The sequence below is a fragment of the Antechinus flavipes genome, chromosome 4, assembly GCF_016432865.1.
Source record: "Antechinus flavipes isolate AdamAnt ecotype Samford, QLD, Australia chromosome 4, AdamAnt_v2, whole genome shotgun sequence".
Taxonomy (NCBI): domain Eukaryota; kingdom Metazoa; phylum Chordata; class Mammalia; order Dasyuromorphia; family Dasyuridae; genus Antechinus; species Antechinus flavipes.
In genome coordinates this window covers 193,208,341-193,221,994 of record NC_067401.1, presented here as the reverse complement: position 1 = coordinate 193,221,994, position 13,654 = coordinate 193,208,341, and the positions used below count along the sequence as shown (strand labels likewise).

At 39.7% G+C, this 13,654-nt stretch overlaps 1 protein-coding gene across 1 annotated transcript in view; it reads right to left on the bottom strand.

The window, feature by feature from the left end:
• The window catches only part of PACSIN1 (protein kinase C and casein kinase substrate in neurons 1), a 105,915-nt gene extending 94,314 nt beyond the window's left edge, over positions 1-11,601 (bottom strand). The window contains exons 1-2 of the mRNA XM_051996432.1: positions 11,428-11,601; positions 9,725-9,790 (exon numbers count right to left, since the gene is read on the bottom strand). The gene's annotated coding sequence lies outside the window, so the exon portion shown is untranslated. The remainder of the gene's footprint in view (positions 1-9,724; positions 9,791-11,427) is intronic.
• Positions 11,602-13,654: the final 2,053 nt, after the last annotated feature.

The following is a 13,654-nucleotide window of genomic DNA, read 5'->3' as shown; positions in this document are numbered from 1 at the left end:
AATTTTCAAATGAAGAAATGAAACTTTAAAAAAAAAGGAAAGAAATGAAACTATTTTTAGCCATATGAAAAGATGCTCCAAATCATTATTAATCAAAGAAATGCAAATTAAGACAACTCTGAGATACCACTATACACCTCTTAGATTGGCTAATAGGAAAAGATAAATGGTGAATGTTGGAGGGGATGTAGGAAAACAAGGACACTGATACATTGTTGGTGGAATTGTGAATACATCCAGCCATTCTGGAGAGCAATTTGGAACTATGCTCAAAAAGTTATCAAACTGTGCTTACCCTTTGATCCAGCAGTGTCACCACTGGGCTTATACCCCAAAGAGAAGGGAAAGGGACCTGTATGTGCAAAAATGTTTGTAGTGGCTAGAAACTGGAAACTGAGTGGATGCCCATCAATTGGAGAATGGCTGAATAAATTGTGGTATATGAATATTATGGAATATTATTGTTCGGTAAGAAATGACCAACAGGATGATTTCAGAAAGGCCTGGAGAGACTTACGTGAACTGATGCTGAGTGAAAAGAGCAGAACCGGGAGATCATTATATACTTCAACAACAATACTATATGATGATCAATTCTGATGGATGTGGCCCTCTTCAACAATGAGATGAACCAAATCAGTTCCATTTGTTTAATAATGAATAGAACCAGCTACACTCAGTGAAAGAACTCTGGGAACTGAGCGTGAACCACTACATAGCATTTCCAATCCTTCTGTTTTTGTCCACTTGCATTTTTTTATTTCCTTCACAGGCTAACTGTACACTATTTCAAAGTCCAATTCTTCTTGTGCAGCAAAATAACTGTATGTATTTGTATGCAGATATTGTATTTAACATATACTTTAACATATTTAACATGTATTGATCTACCTGCCATTTGGGGGAGGAGGGAAAAATTGGAACAAAAGATTTTGCAATTGTCAATGCTGAAAAATTACCCATGCATATATCTTGTAAATAAAAAGCTATTATATAAAAAAAAGATTAAGTGACTTGCCCATGGTCACAAAACTTAAAAAAAAAAAAATGCTTTTCCTCCGTCTCTACAGAATTCCTGCTCATTCTTTTAAGTTTCCTTCTTGCTTTAATTTTTTTAATGAACAAAAATGTATTTTCTCTTCCTCCTAACCCACTTTACTAAGAAAACAAAAACAACTTCCCTTGTGGGCCACATCCAAAAAAATTTACATCTCACTCTGTATCCTGAAACTCTCTTTTCTTGGTCAGGAGACAAGCGGTAGGTAGTATGCTTCATCATCAGTCTTATCTACTTTGGGCTTAAACCCCAGGTTTAATGTTATTTCCTCCATGAAGCCTTCCTAGGTAGCTTCTGCTTATAATGATTGTCCTGACCCCTCTATTACATAGTAACTTAGTTTACATCTCTCTCTTAAGTTAATGAAGCATTAACTCTTTTGCCTCATGTAGCTTTCATTTCATTTCATTACAATTTCTTGAAGTATAACTCTAGAAAATTACGGTTTGATAAAGCTCTTTGGGATTCAAACAAAATCACTTGACTATGCCTTTAAACCCAAATCACCTTGGCTCTCACTGACTGGCCCAAAATAGATCCGAGCTCAAGCCTCACTTTCTCATTGTTTGGGTTTTGATGACTTGGAGATATAAATAGTAATAATTTCTGTTTAGGATAAAAATTTTAAAGGTCTTCCCCTACCAGATTGATTCTTTTGTGAAAGCAAACTAGATCATCTTTTGTCTCAATTCTCACTTAGCCTTAAACTATTGAATAGGTGTTGCCTCAAACTGAGAACTAGGAAAAACCTTAGCTTAAAAGGGCAAGATCTCCCATTGTATCTGGGACTATCGCCAAACATCCAGACTTATGTCTAGCCACTGGACTCCCCAATAATTTAGAAGAAAAGAATGAGTGAAGCTGATGGCTTTGCAGATCTCTAATTCATTTACATCCAAATTCACTTGCAAGAAATCACCCTCCTGATGTCACTGGTCTTCCAGTGTGAAGAATGAACATTACATTTGTCTCGGCTTTTGTCTTATTCTTTGATAAGTAAACATAATGAGGGATAGAATACAGTCGACCAAACTTTTATCTTCCCTCTCCTCCACAACCAACTATGCATTCAGTGAGCTCAGAAAGAAGTGATGCATTTAACATCTTTTCAACTGTATCTCCTCCCCTTCTATTCCTCTCTGCATCTTTTTGCTGTTGATTGAGCAAAGAAGGAAACTGTTCCACCCCCTGGGTCTGAAAAATATCTGAGCCTCATGCTTATAATCAAGCCCTTAAATTCCAGCTCGTATCATTAAGGGAAAGAAAGTAAACTATCCTTTTCCCTTTCTCCACACCAACTTTTCTGTATTTTTCTGCTTTCTAAAATTGTCCTGCATATTTTGATGGAAGTGGATTTCTTTGACAAAGAGACCTAACTGAGTTTCAATTGGTAAATGACGGACAGAAGCAGCTACACCCAAAGAAAGAACACTGGGAAACGAATGTGAACTATCTGCATTTTTGTTTTTCTTCCTGGGTTATTTATACCTTCTGAATCCAATTCTCCCTGTGCAACAAGAGAACTGTTCGGTTCTGCAAACATATATTGTATCTAGGATATACTGCAACATATCCAACATATATAGGACTGCTTGCTGTCTAGGGGAGGGGATGGAGGGAGGGAGGGGAAAAATCGGAACTAGAAGCGAGTGCAAGGGATAATGTGGTAAAAAAAAAATTACCCTGGCATGGATTCTGTCAATATAAAGTAATTATTAAATAAAAATTTAAAAATAAAATAAAATAAAATTGTCCTGAATCTTGCTGAGTAGAAAGTGAGAGGTGATCCTACTCTTCCAAATATTCTAATGACTAGAGATACTCCACAATGAACAGAATTATTTCAGGAAATAGCTAGTTCTTCTTTCTGGAAATTCTCAAGAAAAAGCTGGATGACCACTTATATGTAATTTTGAAGGTTAATAATTTCTGGGGATTAATGTCAGAATTGAGATGACCTTGATGGCTCCAGTATTATGTGCTTTGTAAACTGACTTCATCTCTGTTTAAAACTTGTCAGGGGATGCAGGTGAGGAAAAAGAGAAGCCCACTGTATTCAGTTCTACCCTGTACACTCTCATGAATACTTCCTAGAGAATCCAGACCACAGAATGAATGAAACCAGCTTAACTATGGGACTGTAAGGATTGAGGGAGAGATTGTTGACAAAGAAACTTTCGAGTTTCTACTATATCTGTGGGGAAACTGATGCCCAGAATAGTTCTGGATCTGGCTGAGGTATCTGGTCCAGGGAGCTAGTGACAATAGCCAGGAGAGGAGGGAGGGATGGGGGACAATTGGAAATGGGCCAATGACAGAGATAGCACCAAATGGGAGGAGGGGATAGGAGCTTACATCTGAAGCACCCGATTCTGAGACTGGGCCAAGTGGGCCAGCTGATACTGCTGAGGCTGGATACCCAAGGCTCTGCAAGCAGCAGGCAGACTTGGTGTCTGATGGAGTCTCTGATAGAAGAGACACTGGACACCAAAGGTAGCTTGGGACTAGATTGGGAGGGGAGAGGTTTGGAGGGAAAAGAGAGGAGAATGATCATCGGTCCAAGACTAAGCACTATGGAGAGCACACTCTATGGAAGTGGGAAGTAGAAAAGCAAGGATGAGAGATCAGGACATGCAGGTCAGGTGCCCAAACCTGGGATTAACCTGAGTGGAAAAAACCTAGAATTTAACCCAAATAATAGTAGTTTAATGCAGTAACAGTGATAATAATTGACATTAAATGGGGTTTAACATACATCATTCCTTTTGCAACACTCCCAATTACCCTGATAAGCAAGTAACATTATTATTGTACCCATTATATGGATAAGGAAACTAAAGCTCAGAGAAATGACTCTATTGAATGGCAAAACCAGGTCTTCCACCTTCAGGTCCACTTCTCTTTCTACTACACTTGGGTCCCAGTCCTAAAACTGTCACTTCAGTCTCCTTATCTCTAAGAGGATTACCCTACCTACCTCAGAAGGTCATCCTGCAGATAAAATAGGATAGACATGGATGCAAAAGCACTTTCACATGAACTGATGCTGAGTGAAATAAGCAGGATCAGGAGATCATTATATACTTCAACAACAATACTATATGATGATCAATTCTGAAGGACATGGCCCTCTTCAATAATGAGATGAACCAAATCAGTTCTATTTGTTTAATAATGGAGAGAACTGGTTACACCCAGCAAAAGAATTATGGAAAATGAGTGTGGACCACAACATAGCATTTCCACTCCCTCTGTTTTTGTCCACTTGCATTTTTTTATTTCTTTCTCATGTTATTTTTACCTTATTTCTAAGTCTGATTTTCTTGTGCAGCAAAATAACTATATGACTATGTATACATATATTATATTTAACACATACTTTAACATATTTAACATGTATTGGTCTACCTGTCATCTAGGGGAGAGGGGGAGGGAAAGAAGGGGAAAAGTTGGGAACAGAAGGTTTTGCAAGGGTCAATGCTGAAAAACTACCCATGCATATATCTTGTAAATAAAAAGCTATAATAAAAAAAAGCTCTTTCAAAACCATAAAGTATAAAGAAAAATTATGTTCTTCACTTTATCTCTGCTCCCTCACCTTTACAAATTGTCTCCAAAAGTCTTACTGCACTTTATTGTTTTGTTTTAAACCTAAAACTACAAAGACTATGGGGACAACCCCATATGTCATATCTATCTCTAGATAATCTCTACTATTCTCTAATTCTATGAAATATTTATTCAACCACTATACTATCCCTTGTACAATGTTAGCTTGTGGGGAGGGAGGGAAGAGAGAAAAAGAAAATCCACGATCCCTGATGCCTCTTAGGCCTTGGTACAGGAAGATAGGAAAAAAATCTCAAGATGATTGTTGTTTGATGGGGCAGAGGGCAGTTGCTTTGGGCTTTGGGTTTCCTACTCACATTGTCCAACAATAACAATAGCTCATAAGTCTGTCAGATTTTAAGGAGTTTATTGCAAGATCTTGCAATAGTTCTGTGAGATAAGTAATGCAAATGCTATTCCCACTTCTGCTCCCTTTTACAGATGAGAAAATGTAGACTCACAGAATAATGTGACTTGATTAGGATTGGAGCAGTAAATGCCACAGACAAGAACTAGGAGATTATTAGGTTGTGAAAATGGAAGGACCTTAAAGATCATCAAGTTCAGAAAGTCTCCACTGGTTATTTCATTTTTGCATGATCCTTACCTCCTCTGAATTCCTATAGCATCTACCAGGTTATGACTTCTACAGCTTATCTCTCCAACCATTGTAAACTCCTTCAGATCATTCCCCTCTTTTGGACTGAGTACTTTATGAATAATCTTCATAGTTTCATTTGCATTCAAGTCTTTGTGACCTCATTTAGGGTTTTCTTGGCAAGGATACCAGAGTAGTTTGCCATTTCCTTCTCCAGCTCATTTTACAGATAAGGAAACTGAGGCAAACAGGGTGAACAGTTTCTGAGGTTCAACTTGAACTTAGAAAGAGGAATCTTCCTGATTCCAGGCCCAATACTTTATCCACTTCACCATCTATTATTTGACATGTGAAACCAAATTTCAACTCAGGTCTTCAATCCAGCACTCTTATTTACTGTACCACCTAGCTGTTTCATTTTTGCCTTTCTTTGTTTCCCCAGAACTCAACACAGTGTCTGACACTCAGTAAGCTCTTAATAAATTAATTACAGTACTAAATAAATTTAGAGGCAGCTGGGTGGTACAGTGGATATAGCACCAAGCCTAGAGTCAGGAAGACCTGACAAATTTGGCCTCAGACATTTACTAGCTAGGGGACTCTGAATGAGTCACTTAACAGCTGTTTGCCTTGATTTCCTCAGCTGTAAAATGGAAATAGTAATGTTGCCTATTTCCCAGGTTTATTGTGAGGAACAAATGAAATAATATTTGTAAAACACTTAAGACAGTGTTTAGCACATAGTAATATGCAATAAATTATACGTATAAATGCTAACTATTGTTATTAAATGCTTGTTGACTGACTGATGATCCCAAGTATAGAATGAGTGGTTTCAATGTACTACTCAACATGTCTAAAGATACAGTGGATGCTTCTCTGACCCACAGAAATTCTCCCCATCGTGCCTTAATTGACAGTTTCTATGTGTTGCAGCCCCTTTCTTCCTCTGTCCCAAAACTGGTTTCTGACTTTCTGGTGATGAACTTTCCTAAATGAGTCTGGTTTGTCCTACAGTCAATGGTGAAGTCTATTTCAATATCCATTCAAAGTCTTCCAAGTTTGGAAAACGCCATAAGCTCTTACATTTTGCTGGCATAACCCTTAGGCAGTGTTACCTCACACAACAAGGAGGTATCAAGGGACTTTACTGGAGGTTGTACACATTAGGTACTTAATAAGTTCTTGTTGGCTGATTGATTGTTTAGCTCCCTGTAAAGTGTGTCTGTGTACTTACTTCCTCTTTATCTCACCAACCTTCCTTGTCTCTCCTTTCAATTATCAGACACTAAAGTTTTTTTTAGAAGAATAAGGAAGGTAGAAATTGGAGGTCACCAAAGAATTTCGATTGATCAGTGTATAACAATATGAAGAGTCATGATTGAATAGACAAGGATCCTACTTGCATATTATACAGAACCAGGAGAACTAAGGTACCATACGTTTATTTTGTTGTTGTTGCTTTATGTTGTATAGGTGTGTATATGTGTGGTGCATACGGTATTTATAAATTTTTATTGATCTCTTGTTTTTAATATCACCTTCATTTTCAGCCTCTCTCAGAGAACCATTCTTGGACATAAAGAATTTAAAAAATGTATCAATGGCACACTTTGGAGTCTACTTTGAATCCTTCTCAGTCATTCCTAATTCCCCCTCCCCCAGCCAATCCATTAAGCAAGAGCTCAATTGGACTTGGAATTCTCCCTTTATAATGTCTCAAATTCATTCCTTCTTTTTCATTGCTACTGCTACCCCTATTCAAGATCTTCCCTTCATTTCCACTTCATTAAAACTAATTCCCTACACCAACTGAGTCTGATGGAATATGCAATGGTCCATACCTATAGACCTCCACCTCTGCAAGGTATGGTGTAATTTTTTAAAATGTCTGAAAAACCACACGGTATAGTAGATAAAAGTTGGCCTTGGCATTAGGAAAGCTTGGATTAACATCCTGCCTCTAATACTAACAGTATCACATTGGGTAAATCACTTAACCTTTTAGTGCCCCAGACAATAAATTACAGAACAATTGTTGATCTGTATCATTGGAAGTAGTTTACATATCTGGAGTTCCTACACACAAATGAAATCACAGATCCAAACAACAATAATAAGAGGCGTATTTCTTTTCAATCCCAAGTTTAAAAAAGACCTACTGTATGATAATATCAAATGTATTTTAAATGAACTCAAAGGGATGTGTGGTAATCTCAGACAACCTTCCTAATCATTTTCCCCAAACCTTTTCAATTCTAACTTGTGGCTTTCCCCATCTTTTCTATCTGCTTAAATGTCCTATTGTTGTTTAGTCCTATTAGTGATGTCTGATTCTTTGTCACCCATTTCTTTCTCCAGCTCATTTTACAGATGAGGAAACTGAGGCAAACAGGGTTTAGTGACTTTCTCAGGGTCATACAGTCAGTAAATATCTAAGACCACATTTCAGTCCAGGAAGATGAATCTTCCTGCCTCTAGAGCCAGCATTCCATCTACTGTATTACCTACCTATCACCTTATCCCATCAAAGTCACCAAATCCAAACCTGAGCTTATCATCTTCACCTGCTTCACTTTCCCCATATTCCTGTTTGTGTCAATGGCACACTTCAGAGTCTACTTTGAATCCTTCTCCTTCATTCTTATTTCCCCCTCCCTCAGCCAATCCATTAAAGCAAGAGCTCATTGGACTTGGAATTCTCCTTTTATAATGTCTCAAATTCATTCCTTCTTTTTCATTGCTATTGCTACCCCTCGTTCAAGATCTTCCCTTCATTTCCAGGCTCCCCTATCCACAAAAAAATCTATTCTAAACATTCGGCCAGATTATCATTCTTCTCTTAGAATGTCATTCCCCATCTCAAGAGCCCTAGTCATTGTCAGACCAAACCCAAATGTCTCAATCAGACATGCAAAGTCCTCAATTCAGAACCAAGACAAGGAATAAGCAAGGTAGATAGTTGCCTGGGGCACAGAAACACACACGGAAACATCAAGAGATATTATTTAACTATTCTTTTCATAAATGCACTCATTTATATTGCTAGAAAATTATATTCTCTGTAGCCCAGAGTTGCTTAAGAGTGATATGATGTAAAAATTAGAATGTTGGATTCAGAGTCCGAAGTCATTCAAATCCTGACTCTGCCTCTTCTACCCATGTGATCTTGGACAAATTCCTTCAATTCTCCACTCCTCAGTTTCCTTATCTGTACAATAACTGACTTAGTTTGGTTGGCCTCTGAGGTCCCTTCTGATAGTAAATCTATAATCCTATTGTGTCAAGTCCTATGTGGTACAATAAAGGTTATATGAACCAAAGGATGTTGCTCTATCTCAAAATTTCTCAGGAGCACAATGCCCTGTCCAAGGTCCTGCTTCTACCAATCAGTCCTACCTAACCTATCCAAGCACACTTTTAAAGTCCCATACTTTCCCCCTTCTTCTCCCATCTTTCAAGACCCAACTTGAGTCTCATTGAATCATAGATCGAGAGCCGGAATTGGCCTCAGAGACCATCTACTCCAGACCCCTAATTTTTATAGATGAAGCAACTTTGGCCCAGAGAATTGCCATGATTTGTCCAAGGTCACACAGGTAGTATCAGAAATAGGCTTTAAAATCCTGTCCTCTGACTTGAGGGTCAGCACTACATTCACTGTCCTACACTGTTCTCTTAATTTGCTTGTGATCTCACCCCACTCTGATCTTTCTCTAACTTTAAATTCCTATAGGCTTCGGAATCTATACCTTTGTTATTAAAAGGCTAAAATTACCCCCCCAAAAAAGTGAGAGAGGAAGGGAGGGAGAAAGAGAAAAACAGAGAGAAATAAAGAGATAGAGAGACAGATAAAGAAAGACACACGGAGAGAAAGCAGAGACAGAGTAGGAGAGACAGAGACAGAAAGACATAGAGAGACAGAGGCAGAGAGACAGAGACAAATAGGGACACACAGACAGAAACACAGGCTGACAGAGACAGAAACAGACAGACAAGGACAGAAACACTCAGAGACAGGATTTTTCTAAAGAAAAGAAGATTTAGAAATTAGAAGACTTGGCCTCAAACTGTATATACTTCTGTAGCTAATAAAACCTTGGGCAAATAACTTTACTTCTCCACATCTGGGGAAAAAGACACTCTCCATAGTGATATTACATGGTATAATAAATAAGAATTCTCTTTAAGTGAGCAAGTACAAATATCATTAACATCCTTATTTTAGGGATGAGGAAATGAAAGCTCTGAGACATTGAAGGACTTACTCTAAGATCACACTAACAAATGTCAGAGTCAGGATTTGAATTCTCATGTCTGAGAGATCTAAGGATGGATTAACCCTCCTTGGGCAGCAGCACTTTCATTACAGATTGAAAGACCGATGACAAATGACACTTATTACATTGGGGGGGGTGCTCATCTGTGATTTTTTTTTGATTCATAAATGCCAAGCGTACCTTTCTCACTTCTGGGCACAAACTGGAGTCCAAACTGAAATGTCTCTTAGTCTCAAAGTCTTCTTCCTGCCATTCAAGAGAAAAGAGAGAGATCCATCAGAAGAAATTATCTGATGGGGCTTCAGACATTTAACAATGGGTAAGTCACTTAATCCCAACTGCTTTGCAAAAAAATAAAAGACAGAAAGTCACTGAGGAGGAGATCTCAGCGAGTTTTCAGGGGGGAAAAAAAAGCCCTTCATTTGGAGTCAGAAGACCTGAATTCAAATCCTGGCTCTGGCACTTATTGCTTATGTGACCTTGGGTAAAATCAGTTTCCTTCTCTGGGCCTTTGCAGATGATCTCTGCTTCCAAGTCATACAAAATCATACAATCTGAATCAGAAGGGACTTTATGGGTCACCTGGTCCAACTTAGATATAAACAGGAGTATCTTCTCCAACATCCTAGATGTGTTCTCATCCAGTTATCTCTGGATTGTGTCTTCCTTAGGTATTTGCTGCATCTAATTCTGCCCTCCGGGGCCAAGCAAAAACCATTTCGAAATTCTTATCTATATGACAGTACTTCAAATACTGCAAGACAACAGATAATGCCCCCCTCCCCCATTTTCTTTTCTTTAGGCTAAATATGAGCTGTTCTTTCAACCATGCAGGATGTTATTTCCCCAGGGCCCCTATGATATGTCACATGTAGTTACAATTGCATGACACATGCTCCAGGCACACCAGAATCATCCCTGAGTCCTGTTGGAGAGGGGGGAAAGGGGAAGGATGCTAAGATTGAGAGCAAATCATTTTTTGTGGATTCTTCTCCTCTGACATTTCTATACAGGTGAAATCAGACTAAAATAAACATTCAGTGGCTACCTTCATGGAGCAAAAGTTACCAAAGGGTAGATTGAGCAATATTTAGAGAAGATATTGTTGTTAAGCCGGCAGTTCCATTGATCATACTGATCACCTTAAGCTTTACCACCTTCTCCTCTGTAATCAAAATTTTTTCACTTAACTAGACCCCTAGTAAGCAGGGACCTGATCCACCAGTCACTTTTCTGGATACCTAGGAGGATTCTGCATGATAAAGGTACAGGTCTGATGACACAAGACACTGTTTTTCTCCTACCAGCTGCATCCATAAATATAACAAACATCTCTGACTCCTTCCCACCTACCCACAGAAACGGGTTCTGAGTAAACATAAAAACCTTGCAAAAAGAGCAGGAAAAACCCCCCAAAATCATGGCTGCGACCTCCTTTCCCCTATCTCCTTTCTTTCCCTCCCACCCCCACCTCCCGATCAGGGACCCAAGCTTTCCAAGGCATCCATTTCCTGTCCTTTCCCCTGGGAGTAAAGACGTATAACTCCATCACATTGGTATTCAGCGACTCTGCCCCTTCTTCACTGCCTAGGTGACACCTGGGACCCCTCTATCATCTCTCCATTCCAGACCAGGTATGCCCTGTAAGTCTTTGCTAAAGAGAGACATTAAGGAGATGAGAGTAAGGGGTAGCGATCGAATTATCAAGTCCCCAAAGCCATCACCATTTTTAGCAGGTAGCCCAGATAAGCTGCAGGTCCCCGGTTAACCCCTTCCCCACCCCCACCTATCTAGGGGGACTTAGAACTAAGGTAAAAGCTGCTGTGTGTTCAAATACAATGGCTCTGTACCATATTATCGAGAGTAAAGGGCCAAGTACATACCTTGGGACAGAAACAGTCAGTGAACCAGTCACCATTGGAGGTTCCAGAGAGGACGGTGGGGGCAACTAGGAGAGAGGGAGATCCCAGTCCTGCACACGTCAGTCCTTCAAGTCCAGATGGCTTCCAGGGGGCAGGATGGCTCCCGTCTGCTCTCTCTCTCTCTCTCTCTCTCTCTCTCTCTCTCTCTCTCTCTCTCTCTCTCTCTCTCTCTTTCTCGTCTTTCTCTGTCTGTCTCTGTCTCTCTCTCCCTCCTTCCCTCTCTATTCCTCTCCCTCTCTCTTTCAGCTGGGTCTATCGGAAAGTGGAAGGTCAGCGCAGATGAGGAGGAGGAAGAGGGAAGGGGGGGGAGAGCAGTGTAAAAGATCAGCCTGCAGATTAGAGAAGCATTTTTAGCGAGCCAATAGGAGGCCAGGCTGCAGGGACAATGAGCTCCGTGACAGCACAAGGTGAAAACATGATTGCTGAAAAAGCAGTAAATAGGCTTAGGGCTGCGCGCCGCCCTGGCTGCCCAGGGAGAGCGGTCCCCTGGATCCAGCCAGGCCTCTGGGGGACTGGGGGGAAGAGAGTGCGGCTGCGTAGGAAGATGTCTCTCTTTGCCTCTCTCTCCTTTCGCCTCCATTCCCTCCCTCCTCCTTCTTAATTTCCCTACTGCGTTCTCTGGGTTTCTCTCTCTCAGGGTCATTCCTTCTTCTTACATTTGTTCTCTTTAGGGATTTTCTCCCCTCGTCCGACACGCTTCCATTACTTTTATATCTCTCCACCACCATAACTCCTCGATCCATCTCCTTCCCCCATTGCCCTCTTTATTATTCATTCTTACACTCCTTGAAAGTCAATACTAGATTCAGAAGCACAATTGCAGGAGTCGGGGAATACGAACTTTAGGTAAGACAGTCCTTACTTTTTAATAGGGAATAAGACACATATGTAAAATCCTCAATATTACACGATAAGTCATGAGAGAGATGCAAATCAATCAATAAAGAAAGATAGTATGCTAAGAACTGGTGTAAAAAAAATTAAAGCATTATTTTATATGTGAGTCCTTACTATATGATATAATGATCTGACGGACCCCATTTTTCTCTCCCACTTTAGGTCTTCTTGGGAGCCAACTAGAATACAGTGGAGAAGATAGTGGATTTGGATCTAGGAAATGGTTGGCATCTGAACTCTGCCTTTTCCTTTCTTTGTGTGACCATGGATAAGTCATCCATTCTTCATTTTTTAAAATGAAGAGAAGATGACCTTTAAAGTCCCTCCTGGCTCTAAAGCTTACCTATCCTTCAAAGACAAAGGGTAATTATTGACTAGGGAAATCAAGGATAGCTTCTTGGAGGAAATAACATTTCACTAGGCTGGGACAGAAGACTACATTTGCCAGGAAAGGCAAAATCTCAGGGGAAAAGTGTCTTCTGTCTTAGGAGGGGCACTATCCAAATTCAGAAGAGATCCCTAGGATCTATGTCACTTTAGTCACTTTCCCTCTCTGGACCTAACTTTTCTCATCTTTAAAATGAAGGAGTTAAATTAATGTTTTCTAAGGTCCCTTCTTGCTTTAAATCTTAAATCTGTTAAATAGCCTTTCTATCTAGCAGTATGGTCCGAGATCCTACTGGAGAGGATTCTGCTAATCCATTGGCTATCCCCAAAGTATCCCTGGCCATCTCCTTCTTCCTGGGATGTGTAAAAATCACTAAATCCAATAGCTCTGGTCTCTCCTGAACTTCTATTTTTAGCTCAAGGGGTTTCCCTCATCCTGGAGAATCTGAAGGATTAGAAAATTGGAGAGAGAGGGGATAATCAATCTCAAAGGAATTAAGTAAGGGGGGGGAGATACTGAGAGATAGTTGCAAAATATGTGAATTTCATTCATTTAAAGAGTTAATAATATAAAGGCATTCCATCAAGAGATGTATAAGACAAGCATTTATGATCTCAAGGAGTTTCTTATCTAATAGTGGAGAAGGTAGGCATATACGCAAAGAGTGGTGCCAAATGCTCTTTGAGTTCTGAAGAGGGAAAATATGGCTAAGGACTGGAAACCATCAGGAAAATCTAGGGGATATTAATATTTAAGTCAGGTATGGCGGTAATAGAGTGCTAGACCCAGGATTATACCTCAGTTTAAATCTGACCTCAGACACTTACTACTTATGTGACTCTGCCACTTAACTTCAGTTTCCTCATCTATAAAATGGAAAGAATAATAGCATCTACCTCCCTG